The sequence below is a fragment of the Miniopterus natalensis genome, chromosome 3 (assembly GCF_054644295.1).
Source record: "Miniopterus natalensis isolate mMinNat1 chromosome 3, mMinNat1.hap1, whole genome shotgun sequence".
Classification (NCBI taxonomy): Eukaryota; Metazoa; Chordata; class Mammalia; order Chiroptera; family Miniopteridae; genus Miniopterus; species Miniopterus natalensis.
Window position 1 is genome coordinate 59,041,327 of NC_142083.1, and position 16,003 is coordinate 59,057,329.

Consider the following 16,003-nt stretch of genomic DNA (forward strand, 5'->3'; position numbering starts at 1 on the left):
TTTTTGTTCCTGGGAGATAGCAGGAAGGTAGGGTGTTATTCTTAAGATAGAAGTAAGAGATAAGGAGAAAGCTATTTATTACTTTTTTCTTCTTAAGAACAGTAGAATCTGATTTATCTGACATGCACACACACACACATCTATGTGTAAATATGTATGTACACACACACGTGTATGTGTTGAATTTGAGTTTCACAGTAATTGCTATTGGTATCTAGTGGGTAGAGTCCGGTGATGCTGTTAAACATCCTACAATGCACAGGACAGCCCCTCCCTTCACACTCCCATCAAAAAATTAATCCACAATGTCAATAGTGCAAAAGTTGAAAAGTTGGCTTTTTCTGTGGGTAGCTACATGCAGTCCATATAAAGAACCATTATAGATAATGATGCTATAGTTAATATTTTAGTAATTTTTAGTTTATGTGGTTCTGAATAGTATAGCTTGAGTGTTAAACAGATTCAAATATCTCAAGAAAAACAGGCTGCATTTGAAAATGTGATAAAATGTGGGAAATGAATATGAAATATTTAAAATATTATGTTTTTTGCTATTTTTGTTTTTAATTGAGCCATACTGATCTCCACATTATATTGTGAATTATGAGTTATAATTCTTTGTTCACTTTTACTGTCCTATCAGATAAAAAGGACCCTACCAGATTCACTTTCTTGCTTTATGATTCTTTATAACTGTCTGGCATCTGCATTCTTTCAGAGGAGCTTCTGAAGCTTTTTCTTTTATCTGGTTTTTGAAAACCTTAGCTAGTGAATGTTTTGTTCTCTGAGTGTGGTTTATAATATCTCCTTGTCTCCATGTGGGTATCAAATTGGTTAATTCATAGCTTGATTTAGTGGCAGATATGTGAAAACTGGCCATCTACTTTATTTTAAATAATTCTGTGTGCATATGACTCCCTGTTGGCATTATTATTATGATTGAAAAAAGATAGTTATCAAGTCACTAGATGTAGCATATTCCCATTTGTTAACTACAGCTAAAAACTTGACTTTGATTTTTAAAATATACTACTAGTTCATTAATTCTTATTTATTAAGAATTTATGATCATTTCGACTCTTTTTAATCTTTCATAATCATTGAAGAGAAGCTTTTTAGACAAATGAATAAATAATGTTCATAGAGAATGTATAATACAGTTTAAACTGTATATACTTCTGGGCACTTTCAAATTTTCTCTTGTAGCCATTTATTCAATAATGATAATACCTTGTAAATTTTTATGAAGTAATGTCATGTATTTCACTTTACCCAATTTGTTTTAAGTAGTTGAAATGCTAATTATAAATATACCAGCTATTCATTGAAGCAATGACTTTAATAATTCTTTAAGGAAATTACAAAGAAATAGCATAATATATGCAGTTTAAAGTAATAAAGTAACATTTTATAAATCAGTCATTCCCCAAATTGATGCCAATTAATGTGATTTTACAGAGTATTTTATAAAACAGTAGAAGTAACATATAGTTCTTAAAACTTAATACTCCTACCTATATAAGTGAACTTTTTGCATAATTAAGCATTATTTTATGAATAATATTTTAAGAAAGCCTGACATTAACATAAGCAGTCCTATTGGTATTTCATCCTTATAAATGTCTTTATAATTGGTGTGAAATTTCAACAAGAGAAATTTAGTTAAATATTGGAAGAATTGAAAGAACTAAAAATTAAACTTCGACATCATGGAAAATAGTGAAAACCTGCCTAAATATTGGTAAGAGTGAGAGAGACAACGAACTATTGCACGTGTCCCTACTTGATGGCAGTCGCGGAGCACTGACTCTGAGGTGGTGGACGCTTCCGTGGGAGAACGCCTGGGACTGCACCACTGGAAAGAAATGGGCCCTGCGCTGGGGATCCTTAGAAGGATTCCAGGGTGATTCAGATGTGCGCTCAGGGGGAGAGCTGTAGTATAGTCAGGTTAATAGATGCAGGAATGTTTATTTTGGCACTATAACTTGATGAAAATTAAAGCCAATCTACTAATTTATAGAAATCTTTAAAAAATTGTGGCAGCAGGTAATATAATCTCTCCTTCAGGGCAAGTCACACTTCTAATGCTGCCTTTTTTCACCATGTCTAATTTTGGCCGGAATACAAAGGAGAAGATGATAAATATTAAGTATCACACAATATGTTTCATTTATTTATTCAAACAGTGTTTTTTGAGCACCTACTAAGTGTCAAGCAAATTTCTAGATGTTGTGGATAATTCAGTGAAAATAAAACTAATAAAAAATATCTCTCAGAGATTACATTCTGTAGTGAGTGGCAGTTAGTAAATAAATAAACTACGTATTTATAATGGAAGATAATAAATGCCAAGGAGTAGAAACAGAGCAGGGTAGAGGATTGGGGGCATCTAGAGTCTCAGAACTTGGGATACAGTTTTAAATGCTAGTCAGGATAAGCATCATTGAGAATGGGACATGTGAACAAAGACTGGACACAGAGCCAGCAAGCTACTTAATTTCTGGGCAAATAACATTCCAGTCAGAGGGTACATTTGTTGCAAAGACTATAAGACAGGAGCATGTTTGGACTGTTCAAGGTACAGTAAGGAGGTCTGAGTGGAGGGGAAGATGAGAATATAGGGAATGAGATTAGAGAAGTAATGGAGAACAGGTCTCAGGGCCTTGCAGACCATAGTTAGGGATTATAGCTTTTCTCTGTGTGAAATGGGGAGGCATTGGGTTGGGGGGGTATAACAGAGGAATGACATGTTCTGACTTTGGACTTAAATGGATCGCGATAATTGTGTTGAGAATATACTAAGAGGAGCAAAATGGAAGAATGCTAACCCAGGTGATAGAAAATGATGGTTTGAGCAAGGATGATAACACAGAAGTAGCAAGAACTTTTTAGCTTCTGGATATATTTTGAAGGTTGAGCCCATGAGATTTCCTGTGAGTTAAATGTGGAGAATAAAATAGAAGAGTCAAGGATGCCTTTCAGGTTTTCAGAAGGTGCAGTCAAGAATGGAATTTGTTTCAGGTGCGTGAACAGACTACACATGGAGCAATTTTGATGACTTCCTCAAACAAGACTTCACTTTGTCTTTCCATAAAAGCAAGTGTTTGGGACTGCAGTTTGGGAGCCTGATTTGAACTGGAGAGATAAATTTGAGAATTGTAGGCTTCGGATGGTATTTAAAATCATTTGACTGTAGGAAGTCACCAAATGAGAGAGGATAGATAGAGAAGAAGAGAGAAACAAAGACTGAACTCTGGGGTACTCCAAGTTAGTGGTCTAGGGGAGAAGGAATCGGCAAGTGACTAAGAAGGAGAGACCAGTGAGGTAGGAGGGAAAAAAAAATTGGTGTCCTTGAAGTGTTTTAAGGGGAAATGAATTTTAAAATTTGGGACATGCTGGGTTAAGGCAAAACAGTTGTATTGACTGTAGTAATTTTCTAAACTTTTAATATCAAATGCCCAAGAGAGGACACATAGCATGGTATGCAGTGTCTTTGGAAATATCCTAACCCCCTGAAGAGGCTGCCATGCAATGGATCATACTTTGGGAAATGCTGAATTAGTAGATAAATATACTGATAATTCTGAAGGCATTTGAGTTGTTTAAATGCTCTATAAACTCAAGGATTATTTTTTCTTTTTCTTCATTTATAGTTCTGCAGGGCAGAAGAATCTGCCTTCTGGGGCAAATTAGGAGGGTGAACTCTGTTATCTGCCCTTGAATAATGATGGAAATACCAGAATTTTCTGATCCCTAAGTTAACATTGGCTGACGTTCCTGTTTATTTACTTATTTATTTATTTGCTTATTTAAAAACATCACTTTCCTTCATGTTTGATTTTAGCTGTCTAGTTAAAAGAATATAGTAAGTGTTCAGTCAGTATCTGCTGAATTGAGGAATTGGACTTCCTTTTCACCCCTGAGTAATCTGGTTATTTTACTTTATAATAGCATGTGCTTTGAACCAACTATATCATAATTTTGTTTAAAGATTCTCTCTTATATGTCAAATATATAGAGAATTGATAGCTACATATAATGACTTTCTCCTTTTTAAATATGTTTTGCTGTTGTATAAGATAATTGCCTTTACTTTGATGTTTCTGAAATTGCACATTTGTTAAGCCCTTTCACTAGACTAATGCACAACATATATTTATCTTCTCTGCATAGCTTATTGAGTTAGTTCTGCTTAGCTGAACGACACTATCAGTAAAATCCTGTTTTGTTACATTTTCAACCCACAAAATATATGGTTGACTAAATATTGTCTATCATTGTGACTAAATAGTAATCCATTTTATAGTAGTGTCCAATATATTTTCCATTTTATAGTTAAACACTAAAATGGGCTATCAATTGAGGCATATTGACAGCATCATAGAAGCTTTTTCTGGTTTCATCATCAGGTACACTTCTGTCTTTAAATATGTAAGTTCAATGTCAATTCCAATCTTTACTCATCAAATACACTGAGAAAAGTAAAAGACTTAGAATCAGAGGACCTGACTTGAGCTTTGTCTGTGCTGTGTAACTGTAGTAAGATTCCTTAACCTTTCTGAGCTTTCTTTTCTATAAAAGGAAGAAGTGAATATATATTCACCTTGCCTGACAGGATTTCTGTGACACTGGAATAAGAAAGTGTGTGTAAACATATTTTGTATATTATGAAATACTGTTAAACCATAATATACTACTTTATTTTTTCTAATGTACCTTAGTTCACATGTAAATTAATTAGTAGATACTAATTGAGTTCTTAAGTATGAATTGTAGATTTTTATGCAGGACTATCTTATGTATTTCTTTTTTTAAAATTTAAAATATATCTTTATTGATTTCAGAGACAGGAAAGGAGAGAGAGAGAGATGGAAACATCAATGATGAGAGAGTCATTGATCGGCTGCCCCCTGCACGCCCCCGACTGGGGGTTGAGCCCGCAACTGGGGCATGTGCCCTGACTGGGAATCAAACCCCAATCGCCTGAATCCTAGGTCAATGCTCAACTGCTGAGCCACGCCTGGCTGGGCTGTATTTCTTATTTGTAAAGGCAAGGCCTTAATTAATTTCTCTGAATAGGTAGTACACGTATATGTAAAAAGGGCCTGAGTGTTCCTTCCTTAGTCCCTCACTTGCCTACCTCATAGATAACCTTTCAGAAGCATTAAATGCAAAGAAAAATGTAAATGTATATTGTATACAATGATATTGTTCTGTACCTTACTTTTTCACTTAATTTATTTTAGGTATCATTTTACAATAGTACATATACAGCTACTTCTTTTTTTCATTTATTTATTCAACAAATATTTATTGAATATCCAGTGTCAGGTACCATTTTAAGTTCTGGAAATGGAGGAGTGAACAAAATCAACATCAGTTTTCTATCCTCATGAGCCTTTCACATGTATGTATGCCAGATGGTAAATTTCTTGGAGAAAAATAAAGCTAAGTGGCAGAAAAAGAGTGCTGGGGAATGTTTTTATATATAGGTTTGTCAGGAAGACTTCACTGATAAAGTAGCATTTATGCAGAGATCTGAAAGAACTAGGGGAGCAAATGATTAACTCTTTGGGGTGAGAATATTCCAGGCAGTGGAAGAAGTACATGAAAGGCAGGAGTCGGCTTCATGTCTTGGAGGAATAAAAAGGAAGCCAGTGTGCTTGGAACAGAGTGAGAGAGTAATAGGAGATAGGGCTAGAGAAGTCATAGGCATTTAGATCAAACAGTCATGCAGGCCACTGTAAGGGCTTTGATACTAACTCTTAGAGAAATTAGAACCCATTTGAAGATTCTGAGCAAAGTTTTGATATATTTACATGGTTTCCAATCATCTGTTGTTATAAAGACAGCTTTGGTGAAATAGCTTATAATTTACTATGTGTATAAATGGAGTTTATGTGTAAGATACATTTTAGAAAGTTTGTGCAGCTTATATAGTTTTAGATGGTACTCTTAAAAAAGTTTAAAAGTTTCTTAACCTGAGAACAAGGTCATTTATAGATATTAATTATTGCATTAATATTTCAATTTTGTAGATGAATAAATTCTTGCATCCAGTGTTCATATGGCATGAATTTTATCATGCTGAACTTTCAGTGGCTTTCTTGACCATTACTAATATTAAATTCTATGGATCTGATACCAAAAATATATTTACAGGTGAATGCTATGCTTTATGTCTATTTGATTTATATGTTCCTAATTTATCAGAGTTAGGAGAGGATTATGATTATGCTACAGAAAGCTTGTTGATTTTTCCAAATGATTCAGATCAAGCTTCCTTAATATCACTAACAATTAGGGAAATATAAATCAAAACCACAATGAGATATCACCTCATACCTGTTAGACTGGCTATTATAAAAAAGACAAAAAATAACAAGTGTTGGTGAGGATGTGGAGAAAAGGGAATTCTTGTGCACTGTTGGTGGGAATGTAAACTGGTGCAGCCATATGGAAAATAGTACCAAGTTTCCTCAAAAAATTATAAATAGAACAACCGTATGACCCACAATTCCACTTCTGGGTATTTAACTGAAGAAAATGAAAATACTAACATGAAAAGATGTCTGCACTCCTATGTTCATGGCAGCAGTATTTACAATAGCCAAGATTTGGAAACAACCTAAGTGTCCATTAATGGATTAATGGATAGAGATGGATAGAGATCCATTAGTGGATAGAGATTAATGTATACATATATATCCATAAACAAGAATGAAATCTTGCCATTTTGACATCATGGTTGGACCTTGAGGGCATTATGCTAAGTGAAATAAGTAAGACAGAGAAAGACAAATACTGTATGATCTCATTTATATTTTGAATCTTAAAAACTGAATTAATAGATACAGAGAACATATTGGTGGTTGCCAGAGATGGGGATGGGGTATGGGTGAAATTGGTAAAAGTTAGTGAAAGTCCAAACTTCGAATTATAAAACAAGTATGTCCTGGTGACTGTAGTTAATAGTACTGTATTATATATATGAAAGTTCCTAAGAGAGTAGATCTTAAAAGTTCTTATCACAAGAAAAAAATGTAATTGTGTTGATGGATGTTAACTTATTGTGGTGATCATTTCACAATATATACAAATATAGGATGATTATGCTGTAAACATGAAACATAATGTTATATGTCAGTGATATCTCAGTAAAAAAAGATTTCTTTAAATATTAATTTTTCTTTGGTTCATACAAATAAAGTCATTTTACATCACAGGTTACTTAATGGATGGTGCCAGAGATGCTGTTTTGCGTTAGGCCACAGTATCTTTAGTATCAGGGGAACATAACCCTTAACATTTCAAAATGTTTTCAGTATATATATACAGAGAGATATATACACACACACACACACACATATATATCCATATATATATATATATATATATATATATATATATATATATATATATCCATATATATACATACATACTGATGAGAGAGAGTCATTGATCGGCTGCCTCCTACACACCCCCTGCTGGAGATTGAGCCCGCAACCCAGGCATGTGCCCTGACTGGGAATCGAACTGAGATCTCCTGGATCCTAGGTTGATGCTCAACTGCTGAGCCACGTCCGGCTGGGCCAGTTTATATTTTAATTATTATCTGTATTCATATTCATATGCATTTACAGTGGATATGTAGGTCAAATTAAGTAAATGGTAAATGAAAAGTAACTGTTTCATTTACATATGTATATGTATACATGTATATATACTACAAACCAAATGAAAAAGCTACTTTTCATTTTCATATATATGTGTGTGTATATATATAAATATATATGTATATATACATAAGAATGTATATACATAAGTATATATGTATTTCAAATTGGTCTTTTTAATGTGCATTTTTTAATATCTTAGCACCAACTAACTAGCCAAGGGTTAGCTAGCCCTAAAAAGATATAATAAAAGGAGATAGTAAAGCTAGGCAAGAATTAAATATCTACTATGATCAATGCAGATTAAATGAATTAATCACTGAGATTCATTCAGTCATTTGGGATTCACCAAGAATTTAATGAATATTTTACTACATGAATATGATATACTAGTGTTTTTTGGGAAAGTGGGACAAAGTCCATAGAGTTAGACCTTGCCATAGAGTTTGGTAGGAGAGATGGTGCAGAAGTAATTGGTTTATCAATTATTGGAAACTTGGCTGCATTGTGACTTGCATATATCCATACATTAAAACATTTCAGAAAATTTAGTTACCTAGCAGTACCTAGTTATACACTCAGCAAATGTTTATAGAAGGAATAAATAGGTACAGAATTTCCAAATGTCCATTGGCAGGTTATAATTGATTCCACTAAGTTAAAAAAATGGTTTAATGTTAAAGTTAGTGTCTCACGTTATAAATAATTGTGGCAGCGGTATTGTGACAGAGTGACAAAGTCTCCAGTAGTTACAGAGAGACTGTAACAGAGTCATCACTCTAGAGAGAGCTCGAGCGGCACAGCCAGACTGCTTGGGTTTGTGTCCCTGCTACACCACCTAATAAGTATGTGATGGTACTTACTAAGGGGTATAGGCATGTTGTGGGGCTTTTTCTGTCTTCATTTCCCAATATGTAAAATGGGAATTATAGTTTTACCTACTCTTGGGCTTGTTGTAAGGAATGGTTGAGTTTACACATCTTAAGTTAGCCCTTATTTCTTTCTTGTTTTTCATTAAGCGTAAATATTTTCTTTTAAAATGTTTGCTATTAATTTCTAGATGATAGGCATGTTTGGGATATACTCTGTATGTGAAGTATTAGTTGACCTTTAGCCATAATAGATTATAAAATATTTTTTAAACAAAGTATATAATTAACTTATGATTTTTGTATTGCTTACCTCAATAGGGTTGTGTAGCAAATTTTTTAAGGGAAAGTTTTAGTATAATTAACTACTCAAAGCTTCTTTCTTTCCTATACTATTAAAGTTTGCATTTAAAATTTTGTACAAAGCGGTTTTTACAAAAATATCCCTTAAAATCACATGATTTTAATGCCAGTTTTTTATAATTTAAATTGAGTGAAAGAAAAATCATTCCTAAATGCCATTATATATTATGATTATTCATTTCTAAAATAACATTTTTCTTCTAAGTTTGCAGTTATGGACAATTTAATTAACAGCTTTTAGTACTCATATTGCCTTTTAAAAATAAATCTTGTTTTCAATTTATGTGATACCATTATTTTATTTATTCGGTTGAAACCTGTTTTTCTTTATACCTCACTGATCCCTTTCTTTCAGTATTATTTAAAGGCTTTCTTTTTAGCATCAGGGCAGACTAGAGAAAGTGTGGGAATTTGAGTAAAATCATTATGGATAATTGCCTTTAGGTGAATTTTTTACCCCCTAAACCTCAGTTTCCTCATCTGTAAAATGTGGTTAGTAATATGTATCTCACAGGATTGTTATCAGGACTAAATGGACTAAATGAATGAATGCAAAGAAAAAGGCACATTATTGAGCCCCAGACATCGTTAGGAAGGTGCTTGACACGTTTGGCTTTTGTCTGCTTTCTCTCCCCTCTCCTCCCCATTTCTTTTTTTTTTTTTTTAAATATATCTTTATTGATTTCAGAGAGAGGAAGGGAGAGGGAGAGAGAGAGAGACAGAAATATCAATGATGAGAGAGTCACTGATCGAGCCCAAAACCCGGGCATGTGCCCTGACCAGGAATCGAACCCTGATCGTCCGGATCCTAGGCCGACGCTCAAGCGCTGAGCCACGCCCGGCTGGGCGTCTCCTCTCCATTTCTCTGTTTCCTCTCCTCTTCTGTCTCTTCCACCTCTGTCCCCATTTCTCCTCCTCTCTCCTCTGCCTTCTAATTAAAACGATTAACCAACTTCTGTGAATATCTATTGTGTGCCACGGATGGAGACATCCTGGAATAATAGGCAAAGTTTCTGCACTCATAGATTTACATTCAGCAGGCAGAAAGGGCAATGAACAGTTGATTAACATGAGAACATCACAGTTAAATGCTGTGATGAAATTGATCATTAATATTCCTCAGGTTTTAGCCCTTGGCCTTTGCCCTTTCTTTTCTTTGTATCTGTGGGATATTTTTTTTCCTTCTGTCATGATTTAAACGTTAGTTGATGACTCCCAAATCTACGTTTCCAAGGAAATTGGTAATACTGGAATACCACTCAAGATAAAGATGAAAAGTGAAAGCAGAGAAGTTAAGTGAGTTGTTTAAGTGTACACAAAAATGGTTAAATGTAATAAAACATTTTTTGAACAATTTCATTATTATTTACACACTAATTAGATTTCCTCCCTGTGATTTTTTTTTTGGATTAACTGTTAACTGATAGACATAGTTAACTGGCATTTATTCTATGATAATAAAGATTTAAAACAACTTTAGACTATTACAGTGTAGGTTTATGCTGATGAATTCTTTGAAAAGACAGGAGAAATTTAACCAAATCTGAAGAAGAAAAAAGATATTTAGATACATGGCTACTTTGTTATAATAATTATGAATAATTAAATTCCTAAAAATTTCTATTGGTAAATGAATACAATTCTTTATTTTCTCCTATACAGCTATTTTGTTTTTGTTTCTTATATCTATTAAAATAAATCAATCAAAAAGCAACTACTTAGGATATAAACCATCACATAACATGTTTGGGACATTTCTTTGAAATTTTAAAAAATTATTTAATTTTCTTCAACCTAAAAGAAGTTATTCCAGCCTCTACAATTGAACTAATTTATCTATTTAGCTGAATAGTATTTGTCTTAAAATTTATGTGTGCAGATGTTGTTATCTTTTGGTTTGAATTGCAGGTAGATGTTTGACCTTGCATGGCGAGCAGATTTATATATTTTTCTAGTCTTTTGCCTTGAATTTTGAAAATTGTTTTATGATATATTAATTTCTTTAATTGAAAGGTTTCATAAAGGGAATAGATAATATTATGATTTATTACTTCATTTGGTACATAATGAAAGAATTTTAAGCCCTAATACATTTTCTCTTTTATTATAATATTCTGCTGACAGTTATTTCCCAGTGTTAACATTAAAAAATTGACTCAACTGTTAATTTGTAAAATCATTTGTTTACCATTAAAATCCCAGGGAATGATAAGATCTTAGACTAAGGAAAAGTTTCCTTTGTCTCAATATATCTAGAGACTTTTTAGAGTAGAGGCTAATATTTCCAGATAAGTTTTCAAAATTGCTTAAAAATAATTTAATCCCTGTTAGGAGACACAACTCAATCAGAAAGAATCAATTATACTTCTGTGTATTTCTGTGGTAGGTGTTGAGGGGGCTACAAGAATATAAATAACTTTCAGATGGCAGGGAGCATGATGTCACCAACTCTAGGTAATCAGGCTTTTGTTTTAAATCCTTCGGAGAAAAGACTGTTAGGTTTGGGAATTTGTAAACTTTACATTGCCAGGCTTTAGTATAGATTTAATATTTGCTAGTTTATATGCTTGTTTTTATTCACTCATTCATTCATTTCATGCCTTAGTCCCCAGAGTATTTGAGGTAGCTAATGATAACAAAATTCAGCAAAATATAGATAGAAAATAAAATAAGAACAGGAAAAATAGAGGTTGTAGCAGGATATCAAGGCTAGGATTGTAGCAGGTATATTTACTAGACTAGAGCTATTATTATTTTGTCTCTAAGCTTCCCAAAGGCCAAAAGGAAAAGGAAGATAAAGTCATATAACACTTACTATCAAATAAGAGAGAGCATGTCACATTGCAGGAGAGGCAAAGCTCTCCATTGTATTTAGTTCTAATAGAGTTTCTTACTAGAGACTTTAAAACACTGTGATGACAGTGCCCTGGACAATATTATTGCAGCAAATGCAGGAAGATTCAAAGCTGTCTCTTGCAGAATCTAGGATCCCTCAGTGGAAGTGGAGGGTAGACACCAAAATCAATTCTGTGTAGGTCTAAGAATGCAGCTGTCCATGAATTGACTTTATTCAAGAATATAATCTAGACTTAGAATAATGGAAGTACTGGATATGCTTTTAACAGGTCTCTCTTAGTACCATTTTTCTCAGGTGCAGTTTATATGTGAGATGGATAACTGCGCGTATTCCCTGGGAAGAATTTTCAACTGCAGAGATTCTATACTTGTTGAAGGTGGATCTGTAACGTTAGAAGAGTTTACTAGGAAATTCATTTGCTGATTAAAAAAAATTTTGAAGACCTATATTTTCTTGGGAATATATATGAAAATAATTTTCATATGTATGTAAAAATATCACCCCTAAAAATATTCTAAGCTTGTCTTGGCCCTGGCCAGTTAGCTCAGTTGGTTAGAGCATCATCCCAATACACCAAGGTTGTGGGTTCAACCCCTGGTCAGGGCACATACAAGAATCTACCAATGAATGCATAAATAAGTGGAACAAAAAAATCATTGGTTCTGTTGGTCTGTCTGTCTATCTATCATCTATCTATCTCTCTTCCTCTCTAAAATCACTAAAAAAATTTTTTTTAAAAAGCTTATTTCTTGTTAGGATTAAAAAAATGTTACTGATTATTAAAGTGTACTTATTGATTTCTCAATATTTTCTAGTTGCTTATTCTTAATTTCACTCTGTAGATTTTTTTGTTGGCTTTATGTATAATCACTTTCTATAGATTTTAAAGATAAGTAGTTAAAGAGTGCTAAAAATCTAACTGTTGTCTGAAACATGTTCAACATTTTGGAGGGAGGATTTTTCTCAGCAAATTTTTAGTACCCATTAAAACTTAAAATTTTCGAAAAGCTTGTTCTTTAAGATACACTTACTTTGATCCATTAATATCTGGCAGTTTAAAGCCTCGTGTGTTAGGTTGCTCTAATATGTCATTTATGGAGAACTATTAAAAGAAACTGATTGACAGGGTGCTAAATATATAAAATACTATTACTGGCAAACAATCCTGCAAGAAGGAGTTATTCCTACTTTTTAGACAAGAACACTGAAGCTTGAGGAGATGAGTGATTTGATCAGGATCAGAGTGGCAGATTCAAATTCAAAATTTTGTGACATATTTTAAATTCTATCCAAGCAGTGTTTCCTGTTTGCTAAACCAACAGACTGGTAGAGAAAGCTTCCTTCAAATCCTCTGTATGCTATTAAATATATGACCATAGGTGAAGTCACACAGTCTCTCTAAGACAAATTTCCTTATTGGTAAAATGTGGAATAATTCATAGAAATCTCATAGAATTATTTTTAACATTAATGAGATAATGTTTGTAAATGTGTTTAGTGCAGTTTCAGGCATATAGCTAAACTCAAGAAATGGTAGCTATAAAGAAAGAGTAAGTTACTATGATGTCTCCTAGATGTGGCTTTTCACTACATTTATGTTGGAGGCTATATTCCACTTTAACATATTTTACTTCCTTTCCATAGTGTAAATCCTAAAGATAAGAAATTGCCAGCAGGTGGAGCTCAGTGTCAGAGAAACCAAATTTCTGAAATTGAGATATTTTTCACCTATGTTTTAAAAATAAAATTAAATGCACACAGTTTTGAAATTTATATGTGAAGGGTTTCTATATTTAACATGCCTTCTAAAAGGCATCACCCTATAACATAGTTCTTGAATATGTAAAAATAATGCTTTAGTTATTCCTACCATTTTAAATTCTTTGTTATATCTGATAATACATGTGACAGTTCAGTTGTATGAGTAAGACACTTAAAGTGAACCTCATTGATTAAGACTGGCTTAGAATTCGATCATTTTCATTCAGTAATTGCACTGATAATCTCAAATTTAACTTGTCAAATTTGCCTCTCTCACAGTATTCCACTTAGTAAAGGGTATCACCTTACATCGGCTGCTCAAACCAAAATCTTGAGGTTCACCCTTGTGTTCACTCTTTCTCAAATCTCATATCCACTCCATCAGCAACTTCTCTTGGTGCTGCCTCAAAAATATATCCCAAATCTGCCCTCTTGTCGGCATCAACACTGTGATCTTCCTCATCAGACACACCTGGACACATCGTGACCTGGACTGCTTCGGCCAGACCACCTGCCTGCTCCCTGGCCCTTCCTACATTTTATTTTCTACAAGTAACTAGAGTGATCTCATTGTGATCTTGTGTATCTGCTGCTTATGCCCATCCAGTGGCATCCCTATATGTAACTAGACACAATGCCTTATCATAGCCTAAACTACACGATCTCGTCCCTGCCCACCACCCCTCAGCATAGCCTACCACTCCTCAAATACCACAATTGAGCCTTTCTGATCTTACTGGCCTCTGAGCGTGCCACACTGCTCATCTCAGGGCCTTTCTGTTTCCTGTCTAATACTCTTTCCCCAGTTCTTCATAGGACTAACTGCCTTCTTTTATTCCTTTCAGCTCTAGTGCCCCTCCTTTGAGATATCTCTGTAACTACTCTAGCTAAGCTGGGCCTTCTTATTGTCCCTTGACCCCTGCCATTATTGTTTATTCTAATGCTTCCTTTCACTTCTTAAATAACACTTACTTCTAGTATCTTTACTGTTACTACTACTACTACTGTTTTGTTGGCTAACACTATGTGGTAAGTTCTTCTAAGCATTTCCATGCATTCCTATGGCTTACCTCATTTGAGTATAGTATTTGTTTAGGATGTATATATGTATGTTTTTAGTACCTAGTTTCTTCCCCTGTTGTCCCTGCTAGCTCCCAAAACTGTAGCTTCAAGAAGACAGGCACTTCTGTTTGCTACTCTGTCCTTGGCTTTGAGCAGTCCTTAGCACACAGAGGAAGTTCAGTAATTACTTTTTTAATATTGGGCAAGCTCTTAGAATTCATAATAACAAATAGGATAATCATGTATTTAAATCAAATAACCTTCTAGGGGAAAGGGAACATTTTCTAGGAAGAACTCATGCCTCACTGATTATTCTTAGAGCTTTTTTATTTGAAGATAGTAGGGTATATAAAATATTCTACTTAGGTTCTAGAAAAACTTTGACAGTGTTCTTTACCAAAGATTACTAAGTATTAAGTCTCCATTGGATGGGAAATATGCTTTTAGCATTGCCCAAGAAAAGGTTTAAAATCAGAAATCAGAGGGTAGGAATAAATATGTATTTATTTAACTGAAAGAGTATAAAGGTCAAGGTGTCTCAGCAATTAAAGATCACATCTATTATGGGTTGAATTGTATCCCCCCAAAAGATGTTGAAATCCTAATACCCAGTACCTGTGAATATGAAATAGTCTGCAGTTGCAGTGAAGTTAAGATGAGGTTATTAGGATAGGCTAGCAATTTTCAACTGGTGTGCTGCAAGAATTTTTAAAACATGCAATACCTAACTATTTAGTCAGGGGCACTGACCTCTTTTCCCTTAGCTTGTCAAAAAATGACAACAGTCAACTATCAACATAAGAAACATTCAAACCTGTAGAGAATTGTTGTGAATTTCTTTGAGCCAAACTGATGACAATTGCTGAGAAGCAAAATCTCAACGGATTAAGAAAATGCTCTGGAAAGATGGCAGTTTTGCACCTTATTTTATACATTACAATCAAAGAGAAGACATAAGTGGGTTACATGAAACCCATCGGTGATAGATGAGGGAGGCGGGAGAAAACAAAGCAAAGGGGACTGGATAAAAGGTAAAATGATAGGCAGGCAGGTACAATCAGCAGTGAACATGAGGATAATGATGAGGGGGTTTGTGGTCTCCTCTCACGTGGTGCCTGTGCTTTGACCCATCTGGAAAAGGGAAATTACTTTGACATTCCCAAGGTATGCTATCAGAGATGCAAAAAGACAATAGACAGGATCAATTAAGGTCAAGGTTGACTTTCAGCTTACTGATTTTTAGAGAGAGGGGAAGGGAGAGGGAGAGAGAGAAACACTGATGTGAGAGCATAACATCCATCGGCTGCCTCCTGAAGTGTGGCCCCTTTTCGTCCACACAGTACAATAGCCTTACAGTGTGAATGCATCAAAATTACACCTACTTTTTGGTCAGGTCAGCAAAAAATATATTTTTT

General features: G+C 34.1%; 1 protein-coding gene across 1 annotated transcript in view; it reads left to right on the forward strand.

Moving 5' to 3' along the window:
* FER (FER tyrosine kinase) overlaps positions 1-16,003 on the forward strand; it is a 313,312-nt gene that overhangs the window by 99,224 nt on the left and 198,085 nt on the right. The gene's annotated exons all lie outside the window — the stretch shown is intronic.